This window comes from Anas platyrhynchos, chromosome 1 (assembly GCF_047663525.1).
Source record: "Anas platyrhynchos isolate ZD024472 breed Pekin duck chromosome 1, IASCAAS_PekinDuck_T2T, whole genome shotgun sequence".
Lineage (NCBI taxonomy): Eukaryota > Metazoa > Chordata > Aves > Anseriformes > Anatidae > Anas > Anas platyrhynchos.
The window spans coordinates 105317260-105332753 of NC_092587.1; the positions used below are offsets into that span (position 1 = coordinate 105317260).

The window sequence follows — 15494 nt, forward strand, 5'->3', positions numbered from 1 at the left end:
ACTCACAATGGACAGATTCTTTCTCTTTCATTGCTAAGGCAAGAACAAATACTAACCTAAGATAATTAAAAGGTCAGGTCTTTTAAAGAGACAAAGTAATATTTAGGTTGAACCTCTCCAAAACTCCAAACTATTCTTCCCTGGTAATAGTGTTAAATATTGGAAGTGCAGTATGATGTTAGCTTCTTTTATGATTCAGAGATAGAAGTTGTGTTCCTTTTTTATTAAGAATGTGTGGGTAGTTAGGGTCTGGCGGCCGGAAGATGTGGCGCTGTACGGAAAGGTGGAGCCCCTCCCTTGATGGACAGTAGCGTGTGGCCTGTGATGTAAGCAAGCGGAAGTGACGCTATGGGCCTCGGGTATATAACCCCATGTGACTCGACAATAAACGCCATTTGCCATCCACCACATTGGTGTCTGTGAGCCGATGGACCGAGCGGCCTGGGGTTGGCCGCCGTGCCGTTCCTGAACCAGGTCGCCGCTGCCCCCTGAAGGCAACAAGTGGTGCCGAAACCCGGGAAAACTCCTGATTCGGGTGAACGGCGGCCGGAGCGGCGGGACCAGCCCGGCGGGGAGGAAGCTCCCGGACCAACAAGGAAGATGGAAACCCTTGTGAAGGTCGTATCAAAGTTGTGGAAGCTGTGGGGTGGCTCGGCTGAGGAAGCCAGGGGTGCCGGTGGGGAACCAGAGCCTGGGGAAATCCGGGAGAGACCACGGCCATGTGCGCCCCAGTACGGTGCTGAACTAGAAGACGAAGAATCGGGTGAAGAAGCCTCCGGCGGGAACGGGGATGAAGCGTTAGGTTTTACTAACACGTGGAAATGCGAGAAAGAGAACGGTTGCGGGGACGACCAGGGAGGAGGTAAAAGCGTGAGAGAGGGGCAGAGAGCCGATCGGAACGGCCATCCGAAAACACGCTCCTATGGCGCAAACAACTCGCTGAGATGGCGGCGGGGCGAGCCACGAGGCAGGGAGCGGCCCGCCCGCAGGGGTGGGGGGCGGGGCCGGAACTCGATGGGAGGGGACCGGAACTCGGAGGTGAGCAGTCAGTCAAGCTCCGACTCCGGATCAGATACCGATTCACATTCGGAGGAGGAAATGGGGACAGATAGCAAAAATATCCCCATCCGAAATAAAGCTGCACCGCGAGGCAGAGAAATTCCTCTCACAGATTGGAGGAAAATTAAGATTGCGTGCACCATCTTGGCTCTATCGGCCATGCTAGCGTTCCCGGTCTGGGTGACAGATGGGGGCAGAGGGTTCACTCACCAACAAACCCTAAGGATGTACAAGCGATAGTTAAAGCCATTGTGGATAAAGGGCTTCATTCTGCAATGGTCTCCACCCTCATAGATGGTGTTTTCAGGGGAGACGACATGCTCCCGTTTGATATCAAACAAACTTGTAGACTGATCTTTGACGGGGGTGGGATGATCATTTTTAAACGAGAATGGGGGGACAACTGTAAGAGACAACTGGCCCAAGTAACTGGGACGGATCACACACTGTATGGTTCTAGCCTGCAGCGGCTAATGGGTACGGACCCAACAGTGATCACCCCCCAGGCGCAAGTCCAGGGCCTGAGGGCCCACGAAGGTATGGCAACTCGTGCGGCCAGAGAAGCTCCAAACAGCCGACGCCCCAACTTCAGAACAAAACTAATGAAAACTGAGTTTCTGTTCACAGGAACGGATCATCGGGCACCCCTGTAATCTGTATACCCCGGCGATATGAGAAGACAATAAGTCAGCAAGCGTCCTGTTTAAGCCTGAGAGTTCCACACTGGCAGAATCCAGACACCAGCGAAGCGGCCTCCGTGGGTGGGGGGCTGCAATGCGTTTGTGTGATCTTATCTTTGGACCTTGTATACTAAATATGCTTGTGTTGTTTGTTAAAAGTTGGTTAGAAAAAGTTAACATTATGTTGGTAGAACACCAACAACTACTTTAAGAGTGTATTTACTCAGGGTTACCAGTTACCTCTTAGTTTTCTCCTGGTTATGGTGCCTTATGTTTTTTAGTTAAGTTATGATGTTTACATCTTAAGATTGTTATATTTTAGCTAATTTGGTTGTGCATAGGGAGGGGGGAAATGTGGGTAGTTAGGGTCTGGCGGCCGGAAGATGTCGTGCTGTACGGAAAGGTGGAGCCCCTCCCTTGATGGACAGTAGCGTGTGGCCTGTGATTTAAGCAAGCGGAAGTGACGCTATGGGCCTCGGGTATATAAGCCCATGTGACTCGACAATAACCGCCATTTGCCATCCACCACATTGGTGTCTGTGAGCCGATGGACCGAGCGGCCTGGGGTTGGCCACTGTGCCGTTCCTGAACCAGGTCGCCCCTGCCCCCTGAAGGCAACAGAATGCATTTAGATGAAACCTTAAATGAAGGCATAGTTCTGTATTGCCTGACTTGCCTTTTTCTCCCTATGTAAAATACTTCTAATATTTATATTAAATCATGAGCAGTTAAAGTGATCTTAAATGTACAAATAATGAGACATCTGTCTGTCTTAAGAACAGACAAGCAGTTTTCAACAAATGCCAGTCATTGTATTCATTGTCACCAATAATGCCAAATCACAGAAAAGGACATGCCAGAAATGAGTAAAAAACAATAGGAAATGAACAGTGCATTACTTCATTTGATATCTTATATCATCAGACTGATGTATAAATATTGGGAAAGCACAGGAAAAATGATTATCTAGATTACTTGTTCTGGTTTTACATCTGAGGAAAAAATCGGAACTTCTGTATGTGAGTCTGTGAAGAACCATTTTAACTGCTTGGTACTGTACAGCCCAATATGTATGAAAAGGGGGTAAATATGATCCATTATGTTTATGCACAATGGTATTATTTTATACATGATAATAGTACATGAACTATTAGATATAAAAATGGGGGGCTCAGTGATAAACATGTGAGCATCTAGGCCTAATTCTAAAGTATCTTTTATAATAGTGGAATCTAGAAACCACATCTGAAGCTCTTATAGATATTTCTATCTCTATAGAGGCAGCCTAAATGTTACAAATAATGGCAGTCTTCATTGCATGTTACTCTTTATCCAAACAAGAAATCTCAATCCCATGTTCTCAAAAAAAAAAAAAAAATCTTGTCATCCCTGCTTAACCTCCATTATAAATTTCAACAGTTTGGCTGTCTTCCCTGAAGCCTAAAAGCTGTCACATGGTTGTCATAAACTGGAACATCTGATGGTCATAGCTATTGCAGTGGATGAGGTCTTGGACCAAGAGGTAAGGAGAATAAAAAATCTTGACACTTATTTTATGAGTGCTGTGTCTAGAACAATCCTGTATATGTCTAAAAGTCTGAGGTTTATCATATAGCATTGCCATTATGTCAATTTTCACATGTATGCCTTCAAAAATTTTAAGAAAGACTGATTAAACTAAAAAATCAGTTATAGTTCTCCAAAACATCATGTTTGTTACTATTGACAATGTACCGATTGCCCTCTATTCTCAAGAAGAAACTCTTTAAATGACCTAATATTTTTGTAAGGAAATGAGTGTCATGAAAAACGAATAGTATCTTGCTAAAACTGCTACAAAAAATAAAGAATTCAAGTGATTTCAGTGAACTCAAGTGAACTGGTCCTAATTACATACATTCAGTTTGAATTTCAAATGTGTAAAACCATAGGAAATCAAAAGCATATTTTGGAACGTATTTGGTACATTAGAGAACAGAGAGAATAAAAATCTCTCAGAGGAAAAAGTAGGCTACTAATATATTAAACAGAATGAGAAGTATAAAACTGGCAGGCAAAAAACCTCCCTCTCTTTACCCTGTCTGTTCCCCTTGAGGTCTGCTTTAAAAAGTGTTATACCAGAAGTAATACTATGCTTAAACAAAATAATTCTGAACATTTTAAACTTGATTTAATCTAATTCTAAAATAAAAGTATGAGTAAGGCAAAATAAAATTTTACTTAGATGTTTGAGTTTAGCAATGTAACAGCAAAACTTACTTAAAATTCTATTGAAATACGATGGAAAAAATGCTCATTCTTCCTTCTGCTGTCCAAAGAAGGAATTTTCTATTTCGTTGTCCCCTTTTAAAACAAAATCTGTTCCATTGCTAGATGTTGTGCACTTCAAAGGATGGAATGTCCTGCTTTCATCTCTCCATCCAGGAGAGAAGAGGGCCATTACACTTCTTTTGTTCACTAAGTTTAAGTGCAATGTATGTCAGTAAATGCTGACACTTTCTCAACAGCATATGAGGTACAAAGCCCTACTCTGTAGGCTCAAGCAGCCTTTTTTGATTTAAGCCAAGTACCCAGGTCTAACTGCTTTCTCTCTATCTGAATCAAGAAGGAAGGCAAGAGTTGTAACAATAGTCATTACTCTTTTGTGCCATCTTGTGTTCCCTTTCTTTTTTAATGGCATTCACATATGAACAAACAATTTTCTTTCAGTGCCATGGAAAAAAAAGGACAACCTTTAAACAGAATGCTGTTCTTTCTGTTCTGTTCTCCATACCACATACAACCACACAATGAGGTATGTATGATTGTATGATTCCAAGGCTGTAGCAGTACATATTTACAGAATATAAATATCTACCAAATGCCCCACAACATTTAACTTTGGAGGTAAGCCATAGGGACAGATTCAAAAGATAAATCAGTGATCAGAACTGTTTTGAAATAACCATTTTCCAGGGATTTCTTAGTTTTCACATTCCCACATCTATGTAATACTGGGAAAAAATGTATAGGAAGGACAGCTTTTAGCCTGTTCTGACAGTAATCTAGTATAATGCAACTACTGAGAAATGTTTGTATTCCAATATGGAATAAAAACAATGTAGGTACCTCAAAATTCCATTAAAAAAGGAGTTGACGTTATCTAGATATAGTTAAAATCCAGTTCCCTCAAGGGCAGGTAGGATGAAAAAGAGTAATATCTATTTTTGTTTTGACAGCACATCTTGTTTTGAAACAAATAAATGAATTTTTCATAGCCATTTCAGGTTTAGGAACCAGAGAGAGTTATAGTCCAAGTAAAATCTAAACGAACAGCTCACCAGTAACATCCATATTCCCATTTCAGATATGGTTATTTTCTTGTGTTATTATTTACATTCTCTACAGCTACTTTAAAAATGGATAGTTGATGAGAGCAGTATTAATTACTTTTACTTCTTTGACATTATTTGCTGGGGAGTAGGAAATAAGAAAACCTTACTGGGAGTTTTAAAGGGAAATATATTCTCTGTAGTAAATGCCTCTCTCTTCTCCTAAGACTTTAAAGCTGAGCTCCAAAAAACTTAGTAAGGCAAGTACTTACCATTCAACAAAGAAGTTCTAAATGCATTGTGTTAGTGGCACTTGTGGCAGTGGTACATCTTTATATTGGATCTTTGTTAACTTATGAACTTGAAAAAAAATGTCATTTTATTTCCCAGAACATAATATGGCCTTTTACTGTCTCAATCTAAAGATTTCAGCCCTTTTATGTAAGAGAAAATATGCCAGTCTACAAATATCAATGCTATTATGTCACGATTAACGGTTCAAGATTCTTTCTTTAATTTTTAAAATTATCACAAAATGTGATTTAACAAAAACAATATAAACCATACAAGACATTCTTCTGCTCAAATATTAGTATTACGTACAATTAACTAGTTGCCAACTCTGTGCTGAAATTGGCAGTAACTATGCTGACAATCTCAGAATTTCCTTTCAGACTGCTAGTTTAAATCACCTTCCTGGTAGCTAAATGCTAAATAGCATCTTGTCTTTCAACATATCTGTGCTGCTGCTATTATAAAAATGTTCATTTTGATAAAGTTTTTTTTTTTTTTTTTTTTTTTCCTGGTAAGGACTCAAGAATTCCAATTATGAGATGTTACAGTGAGATACAGAATTCCAATTCTGCAGATGGAGTTAATCCAAATTAATAAAATGCAGCTGAGTGAAACCACCAGCTAAATATAGGAATCTATATAATTGGAGATACTTTAATAAAGATAATTTTTAAATGCTGCTATGGGGATTTGGAAATGCAATTAATTCAAGGACAACAAATAGATGGAAAACTTCTGGAATGAAGTTTTCCAGAAGTTTTCCAGAAGAAAGAGCTGGTTCTGGTTTAGGGGTTTCTTCAAAGACATTTACCTGCTTTAAATTAAATAAATATTACCTATAAATTTTCATTGGACTTTGTAGCAATATAAGATTTGCTCACATGTTATGGCTACATGAAAACAAAACAAAAAAACAAATGAACACAGAAAAATCCAAGCTTTAGCCTGTACTAATAATATGTGACAGTTTGTTTTTTTTTAATTGCCATGTTTTACATTTACTCTACATTCACAGATGCTGGGGAGGCAGGGGTGAGCACTGTTCTGCAGATAGTTCTGCATAGGATCACTCTTCACACGCAGAAGTCTAATTCTCTCCTTGGACTGAATAATAATAGTAATACACTGAAACAGTGACAAAACACAAAGTAACCTAATGACAAATGAACTTGTGACTGTCCATCCAGATTCATAATATAGTTGCTGAGTTCATTCAAAACATGAAAGATCAAGTCAGAAGAATATCGATTTCAGTGGAGTTTAGGAGTAGGCTTCTACTGTAAAGATATTATCTTGGATGACTTGAAGGGAAGAAAGCTCTTGTCACAACAGACTGCCACAGTTTATGTTCACAGAGCCCAAACGCATTCACTTCATTCACTAGAGTCTAGTAAATAGATACTACCACATTTGGAGAATACTTGATGAAATTATCATTAAACATAAAATTTGCTGGAATACACATTATTAGTATATATAAAAAAAAAAGACACATAAATATATGACAATATAAAGATTAGAAAAAAAGACTGTGCTGTCCGCTTATGTGTTTGCTGGCAGCTGTTTTAACTGAGTTAAGTTTCAATTTTAACAACAGTGCCTGTTAGAAAATCACTAAAGGCATAATTCAAAATTACTGTCCTACACAAACTTTTTATTGATTTTTTGAAGCTTTTAAAATACAGCAGAGACAATGTGATTATCATAAAATGTGATTTAACAAACAAACAAAAAAAAAACAACAAAGTACAAGCCATTCTTCTATGTAAATATAAATATGTACAGTTAACTAATTTCTAATTTATAACTGTGCTGAAAACTTCAGAAATTCCTTTCACACTGTTAGTTTAAAGGACCTTTCGAGGTTTAAATAACATCTTGTCTTTCAACATGCATACACTACTGTACATATACTACTATACGTGAATATTTTGTTATAGCTGTTAGACAGCATTAGATGGTGTTTGGGTTTTTAACACGATTTACATCACTAGTACTTACAATCAGTGTGAGAACACTGACCACTCATCATATCTAGGAAGAAATCCATAAATGGATATAATGGCATTATTTACTAATTCTTAAGACAGTGAATGCCTAAGGAGATATCAGGAGAAAAGCCAAAAGAGTTAAATATGTAGATAGGTCTCTGCAGAGAAAGGTCTCTGCAGAGGGTGATTTACCAGTTGCACAGTGATGCTTGCCATACCCAATCCTGAGTCAATCATGTTCTACACCAGTTACTTGCAAAATGCAATACTGAGTATTGATCTTTTTATAGATAAAGGCATGAGTACAAGATAGAAGCAGCCTGTGGCAAATAGGGAATTAAGAATGTCAAATTAATAGAAAATGTATATGTGCTAATTTTAACAGCCATAGTCTTGCTAGGAGAGAGTGATGATGATCATTACCTTGAAGTAGAAATTTGTTTTTTATTGCTTGTATTTTTTTTTTTTCAAGATGCCAACACAGCTTCGCATATGGTATAATTAGGGGACAGATCATATGAACTGAGGTTAAAATGTTGATTGAAGGATGTGAACATTCAAGTCTTCTTAGAATCTTGTTTGCTTATCACCAGCTACCTGTACTGGACACACACAGCCTGTGGGAACATACAGCTGACAAGAAGTCTGAAATGTAGAGGCAGGGAAGAATTTAGACTTAGATATCAGCTTAAAAAGTGCTGCTCTTGTTAAATGAGTAATACAGATAATATTTACTAGAAAAAAATAATAATAAAAACATGCATTTCCTTATCTGACAGGTAAGACAGAATGTGGTGGATACCTTTTCTACCTGCCTTCCACAGTACCACTTTCAAAGCAACTTGTAAAACAGAAAAATGCATGAGATGACTCATCTATCAAAATTTCATTTGGTATCTCAGATCAATGGTGCGCTTAATGCATCTAGAATCATAGATAACATCATTTTAATTAAAAATGCTAGCTGAGTAATTACTTTTTAAGCATATGGCCACAGATAAGAAAATGGGATGACACTTAAATTGGGTTTGTAAGAAAATGAATTTGCATTAAAAAGTAGCTATTAGCCATTTCAATTGCAATGTGGGAGATCAAGGGTATGGATCTTTGCTCCCTAGATTGGGAAACCTTTTTAATGAGAGGTGATGTATTTGGGCTTTAAGGCCAATGGGGTCACAGTGATTTTTCTCATTTTGGTGTCAGTTTAATTGGTGTCAACACACAGAGTAGCATTTGTTCCTTTTCTATAGTAGCAGACAAGTGACCCCTTCTCAAATGACAGGAAAATGCCATGGACTTAGTTTTGTTCTAGAAATATAATTATGAGTCTAACTGAAGCCAGTTGGCAGTCAAGATTGTAGGTGAAGGAACTGTTTAATTTGGGTTTTGTGATTTATTTTTTAAATGAAATATTATTCCAGTTAATGTTTCAATGTAGTAAGGTTTGGATGAATATAAAATGAGAAAGGAAGCACAGGCAACTCTTCCTGATGTCTCGTTACAACATTTCTCATTCATGACATTAACTTTTTTTCCAAGTGAAAGCTTCTCTATTAATATCCGTTAAAATTACTTTGATTAATTTTTGGTATATTCACACATAAATTATTCAATTATTTTATTCATTCTTTGCTCAGCTAATGTCCAAATTTTCAAACCAACTGCATGAAGATAAATCCTTATGAGGGCACCAGAATGAAAATGGCATGTTACTTTTCCAAAATTACTTACTTCCATTCATTTGTTCTTTCTGGAATTACTTTTTTTTTTTTTTTTTTTTTTAATATAATCTTCTAACAGTGAGTGGGAACTGAAAACGCTTGCTGCAAGCCCGAAATCTTATTTCTTGGTAGCTTTTCTCTGCAATAATTTAATTTATTTAAATTATTTAAAAGTCTGAATTATTTTAAAAAATGTTTTTCAGCGTAATTTCTGGGCTCATTTTAGTTCATATTCACATGTTCTATGATAAATCCTATTCTGATTCTGTGTGGATGAGAAAGAGTGCTATCACTCTCATTTCTCAAAAACAAACAAACAAACAAACAAACTAAACACAAAAAATAAAAATAAAAATCCAGATTTAAAAAGTAGCAAAACTTCCCAGTTCCATATATAGATAAGGATATTTTAAGGATATCCTTAAGTATGAAGGATATTTTTCCAAAAGATAATTTTGGGACACTATTTCGGAACACTATGACATGCTAATTTCATTAGGTTTTGATTTACTGGAGGGCATTCCCAAGTGCTAGATTATTCAAAGCTTGTAGGACTGCTAAATCCCCCAGCTGCAAAATAAAGTTGCCAGGTGACATAAATATATCAGGACTGAGCCACTGACATGTTAATCTCCAAGGTTTTTTTGGCTAGAAGACTGGTCTTGGAAAAGCATTGAATACTAGGTTGAGGTTAGATCTGAAGTAATGTAGACCAAAACAAGATAATTTTAACTGCAGGAGAGGAGACAAAAATACTAAGTCATTGGAAGAAAGACAGTGGTTCTCTTTTTTAAAATAACGGATCTTGTGACAACTGGATCTGTCTAGAAGGTTGCAATAAATTTGCAGAACCCAGAAGATGCTCCTGAAATGCTGGCAGATTTGAGTTGTGTTGTGAATGTTGGTGAGGGGAGAATAACTATTCTCTGGGCAAATTAAAATGCTTATATGAGCTCTATATCTTCTTATATAGGATAATTAGAAGAAAAAACAAAACAAAACAAAACAAAAAACTTATTACATATGCTTAATTGTATATAACTTCTTAGAAACATTAGTAAATCATTACAGGGATACATATGAATAAGAGTGTCCAAGGGTTTTTTGTTTGTTTGTTTCTTTCTTTCTTTAGTAGCTTGTGGTAATTACCACAAGTACTTTAACTTTCTTGTCTCTCCTTTTATCATTTCATCTTTTTACTTTCTGTTCATTTCACAGATTCCACCAGGAATAACGATTATATCCATAACAGTTTATTATTGTTGAGATTGCTTTCAGTAATGAGTAACGACACTCCTGGTGCCATCCCAACAGACCTGGGTGTTTTTCTGTTCCTTACCAGGAAATTTAGATTTTGTTTCCTAGCAAATTAAAAGTTAATTGCTTTGAGCATCAGTCAATAAAATGTACAATAGATCTAATGGTTGCTGGCCTGTGAGGGTTCTGCATATCTTCTTGGCTTTGTTCTTGGCTTTTTAGATGCAGCAAATTTGTTTGTTTTCATTTCATGGAAATCTTGAAACTGCGCTGTGCAGTTTTCTTCTTGGAAGTGTTGATTTGCTCTTTTAACATATAATCAGAGTCAAGAAGGTTGGAGGAGACTTCATTTTCAGAGGTCTTCCTGTCCAGCCTCCTGCTGAGAGCAGATCAATTAGTGTGAGTTGGTAAGAGCCATGTCCAGATGAGTTATGAATATGACCAGATATGGAGACTCACAACCTTTAGAGACAGCAGTAAGATCTCTCCTGAGCTATCTGTTCTTCAGGCTGAACAAAACTGATTCTCTTTAGGAATGATGTTAGGAGGAAATTCTTCACTCAGAGGCACTGTAACAGGTTGCCTAGAGAAGTTGTGGATGCCCCGTCCCTGGATGTGTTCAAGGCCAGGTTGGATGGGGCTTTGAGCAACCTGGTTTAGTGGGAGGTGTCTCTGCCCATGACAGGGGGTTGGAACTGAATGGTCTTTAAGGTCCCTTCCAACCCAAACCATTCTATGATTTTTTGGTTCTGTGTTTCTAATTCTCTGAGTCTCTCCTCATATATTACGTGATTTCTTCCAGGATCTACATGTCTGTCATGATTGGAGAGCCCAGAAGTGGATACTGTACTGCAGGTGTGGCCTTGAAAGGACTGAATAGGGTAGAAGAATCAGAAGAATCATTTGTAGCCTACTGGCTATACTCATGATAGTGTCAGCGGCACTGACCCAATACAGTTTTATCCTTCCTTGCCACAAAAACGTGCTTATATTCAGCTTGCTTATATTCAGCTTGTCCACTAGGACCCTGTGTCTTCTGCAAAGCTGCAAAGCTGGCCCCAAGCCTGTGCTGTTGCAGGGGGTTCTTAACTTAGAGATGCAATATTTAATAGTACTTTACTTCATTTCTGTCACCCTATTTTATCAGCCTGTCAGGGTCCCAAAAAGTAACAGCCCTGCCCTTATACACCCCAGTTTTGCATTTTCAGCTTCAGATTATTCTCTTGACACCTCTAGTAACTGGTTGGCTGTTGGACTTTTTACTGCTGATTAAAAGTCTTTGAATTTGGCAGTCCAAAATGTCCTGCTTTGAATTTGGCAGTCTAATTTGTCCTGCTTCTGTAAGCAACATTCACAGCTCTTTCTTTCTCCACCAAGTCATTCACCTCATCATATAAAACTGTCAGACTAGTAGGCATCTGTTTCAACTTAAAAAAGGATGCTTTCATTTTTCTTTAGTGCAAGTACATGGGATTTCTTTTACCTAATTGTTACAACTCTAATACATGACCATGAATAAATATCAAAATATGTTTGGAGACGTCTCGGTGGGAGATGTTCTTTGAAATGTTTCACTGTGGAAAAAAGAGTTTCCTTTACAACTGAAAAATACAAAGGTGAAAGCTTATCTCAGATTATGCTAATAATGCAAGCACTTCAGGTACCTCCCCAAACACAACTTCTGTACTTGGGTGAAAAATTTCAGCTGAGTGCAGATGTATTTAGATCAAGTTTAGAAACATGCCCATCACACATTGTAGATGATGACATGGATGTTCAAAGCTGCTAATATACATGCTCCACATGGCTCAAGCATCCTCCCTTCAGATTAAGCAAACTCAAAAGAACCTAGCATTGCGTTAAAGACAGGTTTGGTTACTTTGAGTGAAGTTAGTGATGGGTATAGCAACCTGCAAAAAAAATGTGCAATAAGCATCCCACTTTGCTTAGACAGAACAGCAAATCTTGACAACTGGAAGGTATTCAGTTTTACTCTGGGGAAGATTTCACTCCCCTTTTGAGTGAATTATTCACTCTTATTTCAGAGAGTACCAGCTCAGCACTGGTCTGTGCAATCATGCTGCATAAAGGTTTTCACTTAAATAGGACAAATAATAGTCCTAATAGTCTAATCCCTCAGTATTGTGTTGTTGTTGTTGTTGCTAGTATTACCATCCTTTAATGTATTTTCATCACAGATAGAGGAATGCAGATGCAGCAGGAAGCCCTGTGCAAGGATTCCTTTCTTCTTACATTTCTCAATCCCCATGCTCGCTTCCCTTTTTTAATCCATTTTCAGTTGCAAGTGTAAGATATTCTACCATTTAGATACTTAGACTCATGAATCTGAGTCTCATGTTATGCAAAGAAATTATGGTTGAATGTTATTAAGCATACCACAATAGCTTTTTCGCAGATTAGTCTATCGTATGTATGGTTTACTTGCAGAAAAGAAAATAAAAGATAGGGCTAGTATATTTGTAGATCATTTTGTTGGCTTTTGAGGAAGAAGTTATATATAATAAACTTCTTTGATTTAGCAGTGTTCCCTCTTTTCTACCTCCTTAATGTAGGATTGTTATGGTTTTGGCTTGGATGGAGTTTATTTTCTTTGTAGAGGCTCACACAATGATGTGTTTTGGATTTTTGATGACAATAGTGGTGATAATACACTGATGTTTTTAGTTGGTGCTGACCAGTGCTTACACAGAGCCAAGGACTTCTCTGTTTGTCATGCTGCCCTGCCAGTGCAAAGGCTGGGGGTGCACCAGGAACTGGGAGGGGACACTGCCAGGACAGCTGGCCCAGCTGGCCACAGGGATGTCCCATGCCATGTGGGGTCATGCTCAGCAATAACAGCTAGGATAAGGAAGGAGGAAGAGGGGTACATTTGGAGTGATGGTGTTTGTCTTCCTGAGGAACTGTTCCACCTGCTAAACCCTGCTTTCTGGGAAGTGGCTGACACCTGCCTGCCAGTGGAAGGTTGCAAAGGAATTTCTTCTTTTACCTTTCTTGCACACATGGCTTTTGCTTTATCTAGTGAATTGCCTTTGTTTCAACCCATGAGTTCTTGCACTTTGACATTTCTGATTCCCCATTCCACCTGTGGAGAGCGACTGAGCTGCCTGACAGGGTTAAACCACAATAGGTGTAACCACAATAGGTTTAACCACAACAGGTTTAACCACAATAGGTTTAACCCTGTGTGCATCCATCAGTGTGCATCTTTCCTAGCTGAATGTACATCTATGTAAATAAAAGTGTGCATTTAAATCACATTATTGTAAAAAATTCTGTAATGCATCAGGGGTATGTCAAGAATGATAAGAATGATACTGCGGAAAAATGTGACACCTTGGAAGCAGCATCACTGAGTTGTCAATCAATTCTATTTTGATTTTTATATGTTGATTTAACACATTAAATTTAGCACATTAAATTAAAAGTTTTAATATTGGCTGTTACATCCATTTGTCATATTTTTGAGAGAAAAGTAGTGTAAGAGATTAGAGTATAAAAGTTTTAAAAATGAATAAACAAATATTTACCATTTTATTTCCATATCAAGTGCAGCAATAAATATATTGAGTATTATGGACAAAATACAAAACTAAATTATGATTTTGCATTTTTGTTTTCTAATAACTTTTGTGGCTCAAACATGAGGCTAGATCAGTCTATTAGTGTTTTGGTAATCTATTTAGATCTATTCTATTTTTTGCTGACAGTTATTCATTTGGACTTTACTAGTTGAAGAACTGATTTCTAAGCCTGAAATAAACAAGGCCATAGATATTTACAGGTGTTGGAAAGTAACTTTTTTTTTTCTTTTTTTTTTTTGTAAGCATTTCACAATAATTAGAAATATAGAGGGTGGTTAAGTAACAATATAGGTAAGATACAACCCAAGTTAGAAGTAGACAAAGTACAACTGGATATCAAATTGCAATGAATATCAAGTATCAGTAATGAAAGGCTTTCTAAAGCCTAAGCTAAGGCTAAGTGGCACTTAACGATTTATTGACTAGAAACTAAACAAGCTTGCTAAAGCATCAGAAATACAGTTTAATCTTTGGCTGAATTCAACCATTAAGTTGAATTTCAAATTATTTCCTTCCATTGATGCTAAACCTGTTGGGTGCTTATACCTGGGGCATCAAATACAAAAGTAGATGTCCAAGACTGAGTCCACCCAAGTATAGGGTAAGCAGAAGATCACAAGCATTTTTGGCATGGTATTTTCCAAAGGATTTTATTTGTTTAACAGACAATATCTTAACTGTGAAAATCACTTCCATGTATTTGTTTTAATATTTAGTAGCTCACTGATATACATATTCATTCCTGAATTTTAAAAAAAGAAATCTGAGGTTTAAAAGAATAGGTTTTTAAATTGTGCTTTATGAATATTTCAAAAAACTCTTCCAAAATAATTCTTTTAATTCTTCAGTGTTTTCTGTCTTTCAAACAGTAACTACAATCAAGTAAACTTGTTACAAATTCTCTCTGAAAATTTTCACTTAATTTATTTAGTGGTTTTAATACAAAAATTAGAGCACAGCAGTACTTGGAATTTCTCTAATGTGCAATCACATTCACTGCCCAGAGCAACCATTTTGTAGTTCTTTACACTAGGGAAAATATCTAATCATTGGTTTCTTTAGCTAATTCGGAGACATTTAGAATTTCCTAAAATATCATTATTAAGTAGGTTAAGATTTCTCTCATTAAAATATCCAGTGTTTCTTTCATATGCTATACTTTCTCACTTTAAATATACATTTTCAGTCACCTCATTCTTTTTATTAATTATCACCCTTTTTTTTTTTTGGCCAATGCTCTTTGTGATTTAATTGAGTTTTGAATTTTAGGTTATATTTAAGTGTAATGACCTTCGTCTTAAATTTCAGGTTTTAGTATTTGGATGTTCAACTTATTATTTTTATTTTGTTTTATGAAAGCTAACTGCCTTGTCTTAGCTATCCTCCCTTCTCCATGTGCTGGAAGACAGTTTCCTCAAGTATACATAGTTTTAATAGGTTTAATAGTTCTAAAATGTATGTTCTAAAAGACAGTCGAAAGCTGTCAAGTCTAGTAGATTTACCAGTAGGTGTGGTTTGATTTTTGAGTGGTCCTGTGTGGAACCAGGAGCTGGACTCATAGATCCTACTGGGTCCCTTC

At 37.1% G+C, this 15494-nt stretch overlaps 1 long non-coding RNA gene across 2 annotated transcripts in view; it reads left to right on the forward strand.

Annotated features, from left to right (window-relative positions):
• Positions 1 to 281: 281 nt before the first annotated feature.
• LOC106015418 (uncharacterized) overlaps positions 282 to 15494 on the forward strand; it is a 31538-nt gene continuing 16325 nt past the window's right edge. Inside the window, exons 1-3 of one of the 2 annotated variants that reach the window (XR_011804266.1) lie at positions 282 to 3261; positions 4449 to 4533; positions 11116 to 14205. This is a non-coding gene — a long non-coding RNA (uncharacterized lncRNA). Of the gene's footprint in view, positions 3262 to 4448; positions 4534 to 11115; positions 14206 to 15494 lie in introns of those variants that run through there. The other variant, XR_011804265.1, reaches the window with a different exon arrangement.